This window comes from Xenopus laevis, chromosome 7S (assembly GCF_017654675.1).
Source record: "Xenopus laevis strain J_2021 chromosome 7S, Xenopus_laevis_v10.1, whole genome shotgun sequence".
Classification (NCBI taxonomy): Eukaryota; Metazoa; Chordata; class Amphibia; order Anura; family Pipidae; genus Xenopus; species Xenopus laevis.
The window spans coordinates 57,432,207-57,450,170 of record NC_054384.1 but is presented as its reverse complement, the minus strand read 5'-3'; positions in this window follow the sequence as shown (position 1 = coordinate 57,450,170).

The window sequence follows — 17,964 nt, the reverse complement described above, 5'->3', positions numbered from 1 at the left end:
CACTGCAAGCAACTCTGTAGGGAGTCCGAGATGGATAAATGAAATATTCAAGTCACTGTATATGCACTGAATAATCATTAAGAAATAAAAATAGTAGGGCAAGACTGCCAAGAACAGTCCATCCACCAAAAGTGACTGACTAGACGAAGAGGTCTATGACAACTTTCAAGAAGTTAAAAGCCTTATAGGAAATGTAATAAAAGTCAGTAATGGAAAAAATATTTGCAATGCGAAAAGTTATCTCTTTGAGTGAATAATATTTGCAAATTTAATATAGCTTTTTCAAATCCAGAAACTGTTTAGCGACCTCTTCCGACAGTGGAAGAGGGTTTGTGAACTCTATAGTTTGCTCCAGTGCGAGTTGAATGTAAAAAAATGTTTTACTGAGAAATTTATGTTTGCTCCAAAAATTATGGCACCTTTAAGAACTTCTTAAAAGTGCATAATGCACAACTAAATTTCATAAGGATGAATTGCAAAATGTGAATTGTTATTCTTATTTGTGCAAATGTTTTTTCCCTTTGTGACTTTTAATACATTCCTCCGTTAGACCCATATGTAAAAAAAGGCACTAAGTTTGCCCATGAGCAGTAACCTGTAGAGACCAATAAGGTGTTTGCTTTTAAACAGATGACCAGTAAATAGTTGCTTGGTTGCTATGGTAACTGCTCCTGGGCAAACTGGGCAAAGTGCCTTTTATTACATATGGGGGTCAGTGGCTGATATTGGAGACACTGCGTTGTTGTGCAGAAAACTGTTGGCAACATGCTTCACCATTCACAGCTTTATAGAAGAATGAAAAAGCCACTTTGTTTGTTTGTGTATGCATTGTACACTTTGTTTGTTTGTTTGTTTGTTTATGCATTGTACACTTTGTTTGTTTGTTTGTTTGTGTATGCATTATACACTTTGTTTGTTTGTTTGTTTGTGTATACATTGTTTCCATTTTGAGAAGGTTTGTCCCATAATAATTTAGTGGCCATCATAACTACCATGGAGGAGGAGGAGGTCAAAATGAAAAAGTTAAAACATGCAGAATACATGTATCTAGTAAAGGTCAAATACAAAAGCCAAATACAAGGGATTCTGGAATTTATAATTGTGGTAACTTAATGTGAAGGTACTTTTTTTTTTCCCCTCCTGCATATTACACCTCTCAACCAGTGCAAAGAATCTTTGTATTATAAAGACTGTTTGATTTTTTTGTCTTCTGTAGTACAGCACCAGCAACTCCAGACAAATCCCTGTTTGTTTTTTCATGCTGGTATAGTTTTCAGTATTTTTTCTGAACATTTTCTTCTTTTGCAGGTGTTATTAAATAAAGTAATAAACATTGGCTATATTGGCTACAGTATTTGAATTACTGTTTCCCCGGTAAGGAGATCCTTACCAGTTTTCTCCTACTCAATAATCATAAGTCATAAGTCTCAAAAAAAGGCAAGTGGGAATATTCTCTAATAACTATTAAAATGAGTGGAAAATTGTGATTCACGTTGGCATGCAATTTTATTTTTTTCCTGTGAAAAAAGGCATGCACAAATAAATTGTCATACTTAACATAAGCTAACATGCAGGAAAAGTTACATGAGTAACTTGAAATTTGATAATTTGCCCCATATAAGTGATCTTGGCTTCTACAGCAGGCCAGAAAGGATCATGGTGATATTTTATTGGTTCTAGAGAAGCACTTTGCTATATCTAGGCAGCCAGTTTTAATTATTAAATATTACTATACAGAATAGTTGCTTTTCTACTCCATTATGTAGATGATGGACAAAATTTGTAGCTTTAAGGTCAATTTTTTCAGGCAGTTTTGGCAGAAAGCAGTTTGGTTGCAAATTTACTCATATTTACTCACAGATAGGGGGTTGGATGGCTTTTTAGCAAGTGAGGGGAATACAGGGTTAGGGAAGATAGCTCATAGTACAAGTTGATCCAGAGACTAGTCTGACTAGCCATATTAGAGTCAGGAAGGAATTTTTCCCCCTCTGACACAAATTGGAGAGGCTTCAAATTGGTTTTTTTCCTTCCTCTGGATTAGCTAGCAATTAGGCAGTTAAAAGATTGAACTTGATGGATGTGTATCTGTAAGACGCGCTGGGAGATCTTCCGACATCCTTACCTCCCGTTGAGTCTCTTCCAGCATGACTTGGTGCAGAGTTAGAATTTTTGGCACCAAATTCCCTTTAAAAGGCCAGTTCTTCATTTTGACAGTGCCTGCCGAAGAGTTTCTACTGATTTTTTTTTTCAACTGAATTTCCTGTTTTTTGACTTTACCTGTTTTTGACTCCAAGTCAACCTGTCTGCCCCGACCCTTTTGCCTGTTCTTCGACTACATTTTGCCTAATCCTTGCCGGTACCTCACTTACGGACTTGTTACTAGTATATGCACTTACTCCTTGTTGGTTTCCACAGCAGAAAGTGGGGCCCCAAAAGGGCATCAGTGAACACCGAAATCCACAGGGATTCCCTGTGCATGAGTGTACCAACACCGTTCAAGGTTCCGGATAACGTGAACGTTACAGTGTCTTTTTTCAACCTAACTTGTGTTACTACACAGTAATTGCTCTTATCTCTACAATTTTGATTAGGTATGCACCGAATCCACTATTTTGGATTCGGCCGAAACCTTCACGAAAGATTCAGCCAAATCCCAAACTGAATCTGAATCCTAATTTGCATATGCAAAGGGTGGGAAGGGGAAAACATTTTTTTTGTGACAAAAAGTCACATGAGTTCCCTCCACACCCCTAATTTGCCATTTGGTTTGGCCGGGCAGAAGGATTCAGCCGAATCCTGCTGAAAAAGGCCGAATCACGAACCAAATCCTGGATTCTGTGCATCCCTAATTTTGATAGCATTTCTACATCGTTTATCCATCCTAAGTGCTGCATGAAATTGGAGTTCATTCCCCTTTTATGCATGTGAGTAAATACTGGCTGACTAGAATTGCAAAGTCTGCTATCCACAGCAACCACCAAAACCTCTCTAATGAACAGAGTTCTAGTTAGTGTATAATTAACATGTATTTGTTTTTTGATAAAGCTCATAACCTTGTATTTGTTAACATTGAACCTCATGTCCAGTCATCCAGTCACTTTGCAAATTGGAAACATCTTGCTTTAAACCTGTATTTTGTACAATTTAGTGTTATTAGCAAAATCAGTAAACCTCTCTGCGTTACTGTGTCAAATGCTTTAGCAAAATCATAACTCTTAAGGTCCTTTTTTTTGTATATGGCATGTTTCAAATTAATTTAGTGTTTTAAAATTGAATGTGGGTAAGAGTTTTTCTGTTACTCATTATATATATATATATATATATATATATATATATATATATATATATATATATATATATATATATATATATATATATATATATAAACAAAGGGGGGGGTGCAATGAGGCTGTGACCACAAAATACATATAGACAAATAGAAGAGTCCTCTGCACTCAACCCATAATCAATATATTTGAGACATTTTGTGCCTTAAGCTACTAAAAATGCCTTACCCTTTAAACAAAACAGGGATTGTTTGTCTTATATTTAAGCTGGCCAACTACGTCAGAGTCATCCCTGGTATGGCCAGTTCCTACACTCAACTTGCATCTGATTCATTTTGAATTCTATTGCTTCATTATACATTTTAAACAGGGACTAAGTTTTACCTGCAACTTGCTTGCTTCTTTCATTGGCCACCACCAGGAACACCTGACTATAGCTGGAAGGGTGAGATCTACAACATGGAGCTGGGCATTGCTCCTGTGTATATATATATATATATATATATATATATATATATATATATATATATATATATATATATATATATAAAACCAAAGGAATGGTGCACTCCGTAGACAAAATTAATACCTGGGTGCCAGCATGGGAAATAAGCAGTGAAAAAGGATTGCGGCACTCACAGGGTTTTAGTGAAAAAACAAAAAATGTTTTATTATTAAGCCTCAACGTTTCGATCCCCCACAGGGATCTTCGTCAGGAGCAAAAACAAACAAACATCCAGCACCCACAACCCCCCAGAGGTAATAAAGCCTTGAAATGGCGCCAAAATCTGTTGCTAGGCAACCATACAGGTGTCAGTGAAAGTGCTCAAATCTATTGGCCAGTGATATAATCTAAAAGGCACATGGGCAAAGATATAACAGCAGGGTGAAACGCACAAAAAAGTTTAAGAGAAAAAGAAAACAAAAAGAAAACAAGAGCGCAGTACTGTGAGTGCACAGTGTCAGTATGTAGGCCACTCCCCCAGCTCCTATTCTAACTGTCAGTGCGTGTCAAATATATATATATATATATATATATATATATATATATATATATATATATATACCGTATATACTCGTGTATAAGCCGACCCGTGTATAAGCCGAGGTACCTAATTTACCTAAGAAAACTGGAAAAATGTATTGACTCGTGTATAAGCCTAGGGGCTGATTGAAAATCAATCTGTACCTGCACCCACTGAATAACAATGAAAGGTAGGCCTGCCCACAGTTTAAAAAAAAAAAATTGTAAGCACACCAGTCACAGTAAAATAACTTATAACTCAACCAGGGGCAGAGAGATGGAGAGATGCAGCAACTACATACGAGGCTCCTTCTGCGGCCCCAACAGTGTGCAGGACACATGTAAATGTTTACAGTCCGCAGCAAGAGCTTTGAAATTCCTCTGCTTATTTTGGTCACAAACTCTTCTAGGAGAATATGGCCTGGATGGGGGAAGGGGGTCCAATAATCCCATTATTATAAATAAGCCCTTGTTTAGCAGTTGGTGCTGCCATGCTGGTTCCTGTAGGGAGAAGATAATCCATATAGAATACAGGGCTAGCAGTGGGTGCTGGGAAATAACACAACACTTTATACAAAAGGGCCCTGGTCCTGCTACCTCCATGCCTGAATATGGTCAGGACTCTGTGACTGACTGTCACGATCGCCTGGACCTGCTCCGGGCGGCGATCGTGACAGTCAGTCACAGAGTCCTGATGCGCTATGGGAGAGGGAGGTGTGTTGGGGCCGCAGAAGGAGCCTCGTATCCGGTGAGGGATTGGCTACAGTATCCGGTGAGGGATTGGCTACAGTATGTGCGTATGACCCGCGTATAAGCCGAGGTCGAGTTTTTCAGCACATTTTGGGTGCTGAAAAACTCGGCTTATACGCGAGTATATATACGGTATATATATATATAATAGTCCAGAGAAAGGATGAAGATAGGAAGTGAGGTAAATCATTAAATAGCCATCGTATCCAATCAGCATGTCAATATGTAAACCACTGATTAAAGGTTAAAAACATTGTGACAAGGAAACTATCCAGTTGGCAACAGTTGCTAACAGATCTCAGTATATCAAACAAGGCAAACTCTGGGTTATAAAAAACTGCAAATTCTCACTACTGCCTACGAATGTATAACAAATCTATCACATAGTTCGCAAAGATTTTTTAAATTAGAAGTAAATATTATTACAACAATTGAGTCACAGATACTGTAACTAGTTAAGGAATACATTTCATTTAACCCTCTGGGTGCTACTGTATCCAAAGTCGGCATCCACTTAGCTTCTCGTTGCAATAGGAGTTTGGATCTATCACCCCCTCTACATAAAGGGGGGATATGGTCAATCAGAATCGCTCGTAAAGTAGGCAGTGGGTGTTTACAACCCAAAAAATGTCTAGCCAGAGGAGTGTCAGCTTTGCCTGTAGCTAGAGCTGCACATATCACAGAACGGTGATTGTTCATTCGAATCCGAAATGTTGTTATACATTTTCCAACATGATAGAGGCCACATGGGCATACTATGCAATACACGACAAACTCTGAGGTGCAGGTTAGTCTGTGGCGAATTTGACATCGTTTTCCACTATGTGGATGGGAGAAAGTTTCACCCGTCAGTAGACATCCACAGGTCTTACATCCCACACATCGATAACAGCCATTCTTTTTACTCCTAAGCCAAGTGTCAGCATTGGCCATCCTTATATCAGTTTTCATTAGGGGATCCCTTAGAGATCCACCTCTTCGGTATGCACATACCGGTGGCAACATATGTGAAAAAGGCAAATTACTGTCCATCGGCCAATGTTTTTTCACTATAGCATTGATCTCTTGGCTCGCAGGTGTGTAATCAGAAACAAATACCATTTTCTCCTTTTCAGGTGCCTTATTTTTCCCAGAGTGTCCACCCTCTCCCGACATTTTTTGTGCTCGATCCAACTCGGCGTTAAGGAAATCAAGTTTATACCCCCTCTCTAAAAAGCGATCCCGCATTTCATGAGCTTGCTGTATGGCCGTGGCCAAATTGGAATTAATCCTGAACCGATTTCAATGTGGAGGGTGGATGGTAACTATGGGCATGTAAAATCGTGTTGCGATCTGTGTTTTTACGAAATAGCATAGTACCTACTCCATCTGCCGTACGAAATACCCTTACATCCAAAAAATCTACCCTATCATGATCATGGGTCATCGTAAATTTAACAGGGGTGGGCAGTGCGTTCAGCTCGGCTGTAAATGCCTGTATTCCAACGTGGTCCCCTCGCCAAATCATAAAAATATCATCGATATATCTACAGTATAGTATAAGTTGTTCAGTATATTTAGGGTAGATATACGTTTTTTCAAAATGATCCATATATAGGTTTGCTCAAATCGAAAGTAATTACATGTCAACAGCATTTCCAACAGAGTGCACAGAAACTCGACAGGTGGGTACCCCTTATGATTTTTACACAATGTATCTCTGCAAGCCGCTATCCCCTCTTCAGTTGGAATTATCGTATAAAGGCTGCATACATCAAGGGGCCGATTCACTAAGCTCGAGTGAAGGATTCGAATGAAAAAAATTCGAATTTCGAAGTATTTTTTTGGTACTTCGACCATCGAATTGGTTAAATTCGTTCGAATACAAACGAAATCGAATGAATTGAACGAAAAATCGTTCGACTATTCGACCATTCGATAGTCGAAGTACTTTCCCTTTAAAAAAAACTTCGACCCCCTACTTCGGCAGGTAAAACCTACCGAAGTCAATGTTAGCCTATGGGGAAGGTCCCCATAGGTTTGCTAACCTTTTTTTGATCGAAGGATTTTCCTTCGATCGTTGGATTAAAATCCTTCGAATCGTTCGATTCGAAGGATTTAATCGTTCGATCGAACGAAAAATCCTTCGATCGATCGAACGAACGTTTAGGGCTAAATCCTTCGACTTCGATATTCGAAGTCGAAGGATTTCAATTCGAGGGTCGAATTTCGAAGTATTTTTTACTTCGAAATTCGACCCTTAGTGAATCTGCCCCCAAGTGTGGCAAATACAGCATCATCAGGGAGGCGTCCTATTTGGTGTAAAATATTCAAAAATGAAGACGTATCAGCAATATAGGATGGCATTTTAGCACATAAAGGCTGTAGAAAACTATCCAAAAATATAACCACATTGGAAAACAAGGATCCTCTCGCAGAGATTATGGGCTGGCCAGGCGGTGCTGTTGAATTTTTGTGCACTTTGGGAAGTGTATATATAATTGGTTTTTTTGGATACTCGGTAGTAAGGAAATGGAGACATTTTTCACTGATCCACCCTGATTTGTGTGCCAATGTTAAAAGGGAATCCAATTGCAATTTGAAACGTTCAGTAGGATCACTGGAAAGCAGGGCCGCCATCAGGGGGGGACAGGGGGGACAAGTGTCCCGGGCCCGGGCATGAAGGGGGGCCCGGCAGTGCTGCAGTTTAGAAAGAGCCAGGCCCCCCTTGCCAGTGCCGAAGACCTGCGGCCAGCTGAACAGCCACGTCTCCAAGCAGCACCATCGATCCCCATTTGGTCCTGATATTTCGCTCGACTCCCCCCCCCTCTCTTTCTCACGTGACTGGCAGACCCCGTGACCTTGGGAATACACAGGCTGGCGTCATGCAGAGGCAGCCAATTACAAGCACAAATGGGAGGTGCGGACGCGCGCATGTTGTAGGCGGGGCGTAGCTAGAGGGTAGATGGATGCGTACAGGACCGGGGTGCTTGGTGCTAGTACTTGGCGGCAGGTGCTGCCTCAGCATTTGGCAGGGGTAGTCATGGGGGCGGTGAGTACCTGCCAGTGTCTTTCTTTCCCTGGGGTAGCGGGTGGCCTGGGAGCAAGGGGTTATATATGTCTCACAGTCACCATGCCTACAGGGAATCAGGAAAGAACAGCCTCCCATTGGAACCACTTGGCTGGCAGTGAGGGGGATACAGAGCCAGGAGTTGGTGGAGGGAGTCGAACAGAAGCAGCAGGAAGGTGCTGGGCCTGGTCTTTGTGGTGGGGGCTCCCTAGGGGTATTCCAGGCGCTGCAGTCATCATTTGGGGAACAGAGGGCGGAGGAGAAGCAGCAGGTACAAACATAATCTCTGTGTACTTATAATATATACATGAGCACTCAGTTGTCATTGCTGGGGGGCAGGGGGTTCATTCAACTGCTCAGCAATTTAACCATGGGACCACAGACACAAGGGTGCCTAGAGATGTCATCAATCACAATCCCTGCCTAGTGATGTCATCAGTCACGATCCCTGCCTAGTGATGCCATTAATCATGATCTGTGCCTAATCATGTCACCAGTCACGATCCCTGTCTAGTGATGTCATTAATCATGATCCTTGCCTAGCGACACACTGGCCAACCCGAAGCCTGAGGGTTTACCTGTGGGTTGGGTGGGTTCCAGTCAACTGCTGCACAAAGTTTAGTGTCTTACGAACGCCAGATGTGCTCCTTTTTATATAAATAGGTGCACACAGTTGGTCGTGTGCTGGTTCTTGGGGTTAGAGTCGAGTTTTTCCACAACCCACACATCATTAAACTGCCTAGTGATGTCATCAAACATGATCCCTGCCTAGTGGTGGCACTTGGGTCGTGCTATGGGATATTATGGATCAGCATGCTACCCTGAACTGCCATGTGGCTGCTTTATGATGCTCTCCATGCAATCAGGGGGAACAGGGGGAACAAGTGGCCCGGGCATGAAGGGGGGCCCGGCAGTGCTGCAGTTTAGAAAGCCAGAGGCAAAGATCTGTGGCCAGCCAAAAATGCAGAAAAGCCGAAGCGGCGAAAAGACCCGAAGCCACGAAAATAGCCGAAGTTCCGAAGCGCTGAAAAGACCCGAAGTCATGAAAATAGCCAAAGCTGAAGTCCCGAAGCAGCGAAAAGAACCGAAGTCACGAAAACAGCCGAAATTCAAGTCCTGTAGCGGCGAAAAGACCCAAAGTCACGAAAACAGCTGTAATTGAAGTCCTGAAGCAGCGAAAAGAACCAAAGTCACGAAAGGAGGCAAAGTTGAAGTCCTGAATAGAGATGTCGCGAACTGTTCGCCGGCGAACTTGTTCGCGCGAACATCGGGTGTTCGCGCTCGCCGGAAGTTCGCGAACGTCGCGCAACGTTCGCCATTTTGGGTTCGCCATTGTTGGCGCTTTTTTTTGCCCTCTCACCCCAGACCAGCAGGTACATGGCAGCCAATCAGGAAGCTCTCCCCTGGACCACTCCCCTTCCCTATAAAAACCGAAGCCCTGCAGCGTTTTTTCACTCTGCCTGTGTGTGCTGAAGAGATAGTGTAGGGAGAGAGCTGCTGCCTGTTAGTGATTTCAGGGACAGTTGAAAGTTTGCTGGCTAGTAATCGTTTTGATACTGCTCTGTTATTGGAGGGACAGAAGTCTGCAGGGGTTTGAGGGACATTTAAGCTTAGGTAGCTTTGCTGGCTAGTAATCTACCTTCTACTGCAGTGCTCTGTATGTAGCTGCAGTGGGCAGCTGTCCTGCTTCTGATCTCATCTGCTGACTGCTGCAATAACAGTAGTCCTTGTAAGGACTGCTTTTATTTATTTTTTTGTTGTTTTACTACTACTACTACTACTACTACTATAAGAGCCCAGTGCTATTAGTCTAGCAGTGTTGGGGAGTGGGACTGGTGTGCTAATCTGCTGCTCCTAGTAGTTCAGCAGCACCAACTTTAATTTTTTTTTTTTAATATTCATTTTTTTTTTATTTTACTTTTTTTTATTTTACTACCGCTGTAGTAGTGTATAAGTTGACCTTTTAGGCATTATTTGCCCTGTAGGCATTATTTGCACACTGTTTTCTTCAACCCGCCATCGAGCTGTGTGACCTTGTTCACATTCTGTCTAAATATCCATAATATTACCGTCTCCAGAAAAAACACCGGAGTCACTTTTTTCAAGCAGCCATAATATATTTTACGTAATCCGTATCCACCGCTGTAGTAGTGTATACGTTGACCTTGTAGGCATTATTTGCACACTGTTTTCTTCAACCCGCCATCGAGCTGTGTGACCTTGTTCCCATTCTGTCTAAATATCCATAATATTACCGTCTCCAGAAAAAACACCGGAGTCACTTTTTCAAGCAGCCATAATATATTTTACGTAATCCGTATCCACCGCTGTAGTAGTGTATACGTTGACCTTGTAGGCATTGTTTGCCCAGTTTTTTTGGCCACAGCCACTGAAGCACAGAGGCCAGAAAAAATATGCCATATAAATGCTGAAAATAGTCATTTTTTGCCATACGTTGACTCAACGTATATGGCAAAAAATGACTATTTTCAGCATTTATGTGGCATATTTTTTCTGGCAACTGTGCTTCAGTGGCTGCAACCAAAAAAACTGGGCAAACAATGTCTACAAGGTCAACGTATGGCGAAAAATGACTATTTTCAGCATTTATATGGCATATTTTTTCTGGCAACTGTGCTTCAGTGGCTGCGTCCAAAAAAACTGGGCAAACAATGCCTACAAGGTCAACGTATGGCAGTTGTTTAAAGAGAACAGTAGATTACTAGCCAGCAAAGCTACCTAAGCTAAAATGTCCCTCAAATCCCTGCAGACTTCTGTCCCTCCAATACAGAGCAGTATCAAGCAGATTACTAGCCAGCAAACTTACTATCATCTGTCCCTGAAATCACTAACAGCTCTCCCCCTACACTATCTCTTCCAAGCACACACAGGCAGATTTTTCAGATACATTTTTGCCCTTGATCCCCCTCTGGCATGCCACTGTCCAGGTCGTTGCACCCTTTAAACAACTTTAAAATCATTTTTCTGGCCAGAAATGTCTTTTCTAGATGTTAAAGTTCGCCTTCCCATTGAAGTCTATGGGGTTCGCGAACCGTTCGCGAACCGCTCGCATTTTTGCGCAAGTTCGCGAATATGTTCGCGAACTTTTTTTCCGACGTTCGCTACATCCCTAGTCCTGAAGCCAAGAGTTCAATTCTACTGAACACCAATTTGTGTGTTTTTTTTTTTTTTAATCCCCTGGCCACCAATGTATTATTTTAATATTTTATAGGCCCCTGCCACCAATGTTTTTTTTTTAAAAAAATTTTTGGGGGCCCCAATTTTTTTTAACTTGTAAGGGGGGCCCTGGCACCAATGTTTTTTTTTTTTTAAACTTATAAGGGGACCCTGACCATCAATAGCTTTTAATAACTTGTGTGGGGGGGGGTTGCTTTTTTAGCATTGATTAACCTTTTAAATGCCACAGATCGTAGAATCTACGTTCTGTGGCAAAGGTACTTGAAATGCCACAGAACGTAGATTCTACGTTCTGCAGCATTTCCTGGTTCAGGAGCGGAGGAGCGGCTGTTAGAGCCGTTCGCTCCGTTCCTGCTCGATCCCCTGCCCCTAGGCAATGAGCAGAGCAGGGGATCGAGTGGCCCCTGGGGCGCGATCGCCCAGGGGCCCAAAAACAGCAGCAGGCACGTGTTACTTACGTGTCCTGCTGCTGCAGCCTGCACCGGATCGACGATCTCCGCCCCCACAGCACACAGACAGGAACCACGAGGCAGATGTCTTCCAGAGGCTCTTCCTGATCGCCTGCAACAGTCTCCAGCGACTTTTTCAGGTTAGTGCAACAATTACACACACAAACACACCAACACACACTTATTACAGTAATACACACTTAGATTCACACTTACACACACTTACACATACATTTTTGGGGATTGGGGGGGTCACTTACACTCACTGCACTTACACACATGTGCACACGCACACACGCGCACATAACATGTAATTTACCATTTGTACACACGCACACGCACATACATGGCATTGTGGCTTTTTTTTTTTTTTCTTATCGCATCGTTTCTTTTTTTGGCTGAAAAAAATGTTTTATTGCCATTACGCATAGCGTATTCACTAACCGTACTGTGCAATACCTTTTGTATGTTATTTCGGTGATTATATTGCAATTTTGGGTATTTTGGTGCATTTTTAGCCATTTTATTGAATTTTTAGCCATTTTATTGCATTTTCAGCTCTGCATATGTTGTGTTCACTTGTTTCTAGCCGTAGAACCTGTTTGGCCCATCTAAAATATTCAAACTGTGATTCTGACGGCCGATAACACTAGTCTGGAAAAAAAAACAGATTTTTGTGGTTTTATTGGATTTTTTGCATTTCACCCTTTACTGCCTTATTTTGTTTTGCCTTGTAAATTTTATCTACTATATATCCATTTGGGGGTCTCTGTGCGCCACATAGTTTGGTATATCTATGCATATTGGGCATCAAAGTGTTCAGTAGACCTCTGGCGTTCATATTTAGGATGTTTTATGCTGATACGTTACGAAATGTGGGGCATATAATGGGGTAAAATTCAAGCTTTCTGACAATTTTCAGAAATTTGATAAAAACCGTTATGTTCAGCATTGCTTTGCAGTTTGGCAGTTTGCAGTAGAAACACTTATTTACCCATATTGGATTCGTCAGAATGTGTACTTTCTGAAAATATATGGTTTTCTGGGGTCTCTGTACTGTTAGGGGGGTCTAATGTCGCATAATACACACACCAGGTGCTTATATTGCAGCAGCCAGCGCGTCAGCTGTGAAAATGTATATACACTATTGTCATTTGGGGGTCTCTGTGCGCCACATAGTTTGGTATATCTATGCATATTGGGCATCAAAGTGTTCAGTAGACCTCTGGCGTTCATATTTAGGATGTTTTATGCTGATACGTTACGAAATGTGGGGCATATAATGGGGTCAAATTCAATCTTTCTGACAATTTTCAGAAATTTGATAAAAACCGTTATGTTCAGCATTGCTTTGCAGTTTGGCACTTTGCAGTAGAAACACATATTTACCCATATTGGATTCGTCAGAATGTGTACTTTCTGAAAATATATGGCTTTCTGGGGTCTCTGTACTGTTAGGTGGTCTAATGTCGCATATTACACACACCAGGTGCTTATATTGCAGCAGCCAGCGCGTCAGCCGTGAATATGTATATACACTATTGTCATTTGGTGGTCTCTGTGCGCCGCATAGTTTGGTATATCTATGCATATTGGGCATCAAAGTGTTCAGTAGACCCCTGGCGTTCATATTTAGGATGTTTTATGCTGAAACGTTACGAAATGTGGGGCATATAATGGGGTAAAATTCAATCTTTCTGACGATTTTCAAAAATTTGATAAAAACCGTTATGTTCAGCATTGCTTTGCAGTTTGGCAGTTTGCAGTAGAAACACACATTTACCCATATTGGATTCGTCAGAATGTGTACTTTCTGAAAATATATGGTTTTCTGGGGTCTCTGTACTGTTAGGGGGGTCTAATGTCGCATAATACACACACCAGGTGCTTATATTGCAGCAGCCAGCGCGTCAGCCGTGAAAATGTATATACAGTATTGTCATTTGGGGGTCTCTGTGCGCCACATAGTTTGGTATATCTATGCATATTGGGCATCAAAGTGTTCAGTAGACCCCTGGCGTTCATATTTAGGATGTTTTATGCTGATAAGTTACGAAATGTGGGGCATATAATGGGGTAAAATTCAAGCTTTGTGACGATTTTCAGAAATTTGATAAAAACGGTTACGTTCAGCATTGATTTGCAGTCTGGCAGTTTGCAGTAGAAACACTTATTTAACCATATTGGATTCGTCAGAATGTGTACTTTCTGAAAATATATGGTTTTCTGGGGTCTCTGTACTTTTAGGGGGGTCTAATGTCGCATAATACACACACCAGGTGCTTATATTGCAGCAGCCAGCGCGTCAGCCGTGAAAATGTATATACACTATTGTCATTTGGGCGTCTCTGTGCGCCACATAGTTTAGTATATCTATGCATATTGGGCATCAAAGTGTTCAGTAGACCCCTGGAGTTCATATTTAGGATGTTTTATGCTGATACGTTACGAAATGTGTGGCATATAATGGAGTAAAATTCAAGCTTTCTGACAATTTTCAGAAATTTGATAAAAACCGTTATGTTCAGCATTGCTTTGCAGTTTGGCAGTTTGCAGTAGAAACACTTATTTACCCATATTGGATTCGTCAGAATGTGTACTTTCTGAAAATATATGGTTTTCTGGGGTCTCTGTACTGTTAGGGGGGTCTAATGTTGCATAATACACACACCAGGTGCTTATATTGCAGCTGCCAGTGCGTCAGCCGTGAAAATGTATATACACTATTGTCATTTGGGGGTCTCTGTGCGCCACATAGTTTGGTATATCTATGCATACTGGGCATCAAAGTGTTCAGTAGACCCCTGGCGTTCATATTTAGGATGTTTTATGCTGATAAGTTACGAAATGTGGGGCATATAATGGGGTAAAATTCAAGCTTTGTGACGATTTTCAGAAATTTGATAAAAAACCGTTATGTTCAGCATTGCTTTGCAGTTTGGCAGTTTGCAGTAGGAACACATATTTACCCATATTGGATTCGTCAGAATGTGTACTTTCTGAAAATATATGGTTTTCTGGGGTCTCTGTACTGTTAGGGGGTCTAATGTCGCATATTACACACACCAGGTGCTCATATTGCAGCAGCCAGCGCGCGTCAGCCGTGAAAATGTATATACACTATTGTCATTTGGGGGTCTCTGTGCGCCACATAGTTTGGTATATCTATGCATATTGGGCATCAAAGTGACCCCTGGCGTTCATATTTAGGATGTTTTATGCTGATAAGTTACGAAATGTGGGGCATATAATGGGGTAAAATTCAAGCTTTGTGACGATTTTCAGAAATTTGATAAAAACCGTTACGTTCAGCATTGCTTTGCAGTTTGGCAGTTTGCAGTAGGAACACATATTTACCCATATTGTATTCGTCAGAATGTGTACTTTCTGAAAATATATGGTTTTCTGGGGTCTCTGTACTGTTAGGGGGGTCTAATGTCGCATATTACACACACCAGGTGCTCATATTGCAGCAGCCAGCGCGCGTCAGCCGTGAAAATGTATATACACTATTGTCATTTGGGGGTCTCTGTGCGCCACATAGTTTGGTTTATCTATGCATATTGGGCATCAAAGTGTTTAGTAGACCCCTGGCGTTCATATTTAGGATGTTTTATGCTGATAAGTTACGAAATGTGGGGCATATAATGGGGTAAAATTCAAGCTTTGTGACAATTTTCAGAAATTTGATAAAAAACCGTTATGTTCAGCATTGCTTTGCAGTTTGGCAGTTTGCAGTAGAAACACTTATTTACCCATATTGGATTCGTCAGAATGTGTACTTTCTGAAAATATATGGTTTTCTGGGGTCTCTGTACTGTTAGGTGGTCTAATGTCGCATAATACACACACCGAGTGGTTATATTGCAGCAGCCAGCGCGTCAGCCGTGAAAATGTCTATACATATTGTCATTTGGGGGTCTCTGTGCGCCACATAGTTTGGTATATCTATGCATATTGGGCATCAAACTGTTTAGTAGACCCCTATGTTTATATTTAGGATGCTTTATGCTGGTAATGATACATGGACAATATGATGCTGGAAAGTTGAAGCTTTGAGGCAATTTCCAGATATTTCACCAAAACCGCCAAATTTGGCAAAGCCTTGCGACTCAGTAGTTTGGAGCAGAAAGGCATGGGTACCCATTTTAGATTCCGTAGAATGTGTACTTTCCAAAAATATATGGGTTTGGGGGGTAAACATATATTTCTGTGTTTTTACCCCACAAAAATGCAGTCAATGTGTTGATTTTTCATTAGCTGAAGTTACCCACGGGACTGTTTGTATGCGCTAACTTCATTTTGGGGCCTCTAAATGCCAGATACTTTGGTAAACTTATGAACAATGGCCACCAAAATGTTCAGAGGAACCCTGGCAATCATATTTAGGGTGCTTTTTCTTAGTACGTAATGACACATGGGTGATATGGTGCTGGGAAGTTGAAGCTTTGAGGCAATTTTCAGATATTTCACCAAAACCGGCAACTTTGGGAAAGCCTTGCGACTCGGTAGTTTGGAGCAATAAGGCATGGGTACCCATTTTAGATTCTGTAGAATGTGTACTTTCCAAAAATGTATGGGTTTGGGGGTAAACATATATTTCTGTGTTTTTACCCCACAAAAATGCAGTCAATGTGTTGATCTTTCATTAGCTGAAGTTACCCACAGGACTATTTGTATGCGCTAACTTCATTTTGGGGCCTCTAAATGCCAGATACTTTGGTAAACCTATGAACAATGGCCACCAAACTGTTCGGAGGAACCCTGGCAATCATATTTAGGGTGCTTTTTCTTGGTGCATAACGATACATGGGTGATATGGTGCTGAGAAGTTGAAGCTTTGAGGCAATTTTCAGATATTTCACCAAAACCGACAATTGTGGGAAAGCCTTGCGACTCAGTAGTTTGGAGCAGAAAGGCATGGGTACCCATTTTAGATTCTGTAGAATGTGTACTTTCCAAAAATATATGGGTTTTTGGGGGTAAACATATATTTCTGTGTTTTTACCCCACAAAAATGCAGTCAATGTGTTGATTTTTCATTAGCTGAAGTTACCCACGGGACTGTTTGTATGCGCTAACTTCATTTTGGGGCCTCTAAATGCCAGATACTTTGGTAAACTTATGAACAATGGCCACCAAAATGTTCAGAGGAACCCTGGCAATCATATTTAGGGTGCTTTTTCTTAGTACGTAATGACACATGGGTGATATGGTACTGGGAAGTTGAAGCTTTGAGGCAATTTTCAGATATTTCACCAAAACCGACAACTTTGGGAAAGCCTGGCGACTCAGTAGTTTGGAGCAATAAGGCATGGGTACCCATTTTAGATTCTGTAGAATGTGTACTTTCCAAAAATGTATGGGTTTGGGGGGTAAACATATATTTCTGTGTTTTTACCCCACAAAAATGCAGTCAATGTGTTGATCTTTCATTAGCTGAAGTTACCCACAGGACTATTTGTATGCACTAACTTCATTTTGGGGCCTCTAAATGCCAGATACTTTGGTAAACCTATGAACAATGGCCACCAAACTGTTCGGAGGAACCCTGGCAATCATATTTAGGGTGCTTTTTCTTGGTGCATAACGATACATGGGTGATATGGTGCTGAGAAGTTGAAGCTTTGAGGCAATTTTCAGATATTTCACCAAAACCGACAATTGTGGCAAAGCCTTGCGACTCAGTAGTTTGGAGCAGAAAGGCATGGGTACCCATTTTAGATTCAGTAGAATGTGTACTTTCCAAGAATATATGGGTTTGGGGGGTAAACATATATTTCTGTGTTTTTACCCCACAAAAATGCAGTCAATGTGTTGATTTTTCATTAGATGAAGTTACCCACGGGACTGTTTGTATGCGCTAACTTCATTTTGGGGCCTCTAAATGCCAGACACTTTGGTAAACTTATGAACAATGGCCACCAAAATGTTCAGAGGAACCCTGGCAATCATATTTAGGGTGCTTTTTCTTAGTACGTAATGACACATGGGTGATATGGTGCTGGGAAGTTGAAGCTTTGAGGCAATTTTCAGATATTTCACCAAAACCGACAACTTTGGGAAAGCCTTGCGACTCAGTAGTTTGGAGCAGAAAGGCATGGGTACCCATTTTAGATTCAGTAGAATGTGTACTTTCCAAAAATATATGGGTTTGGGGGGTAAACATATATTTCTGTGTTTTTACCCCACAAAAATGCAGTCAAT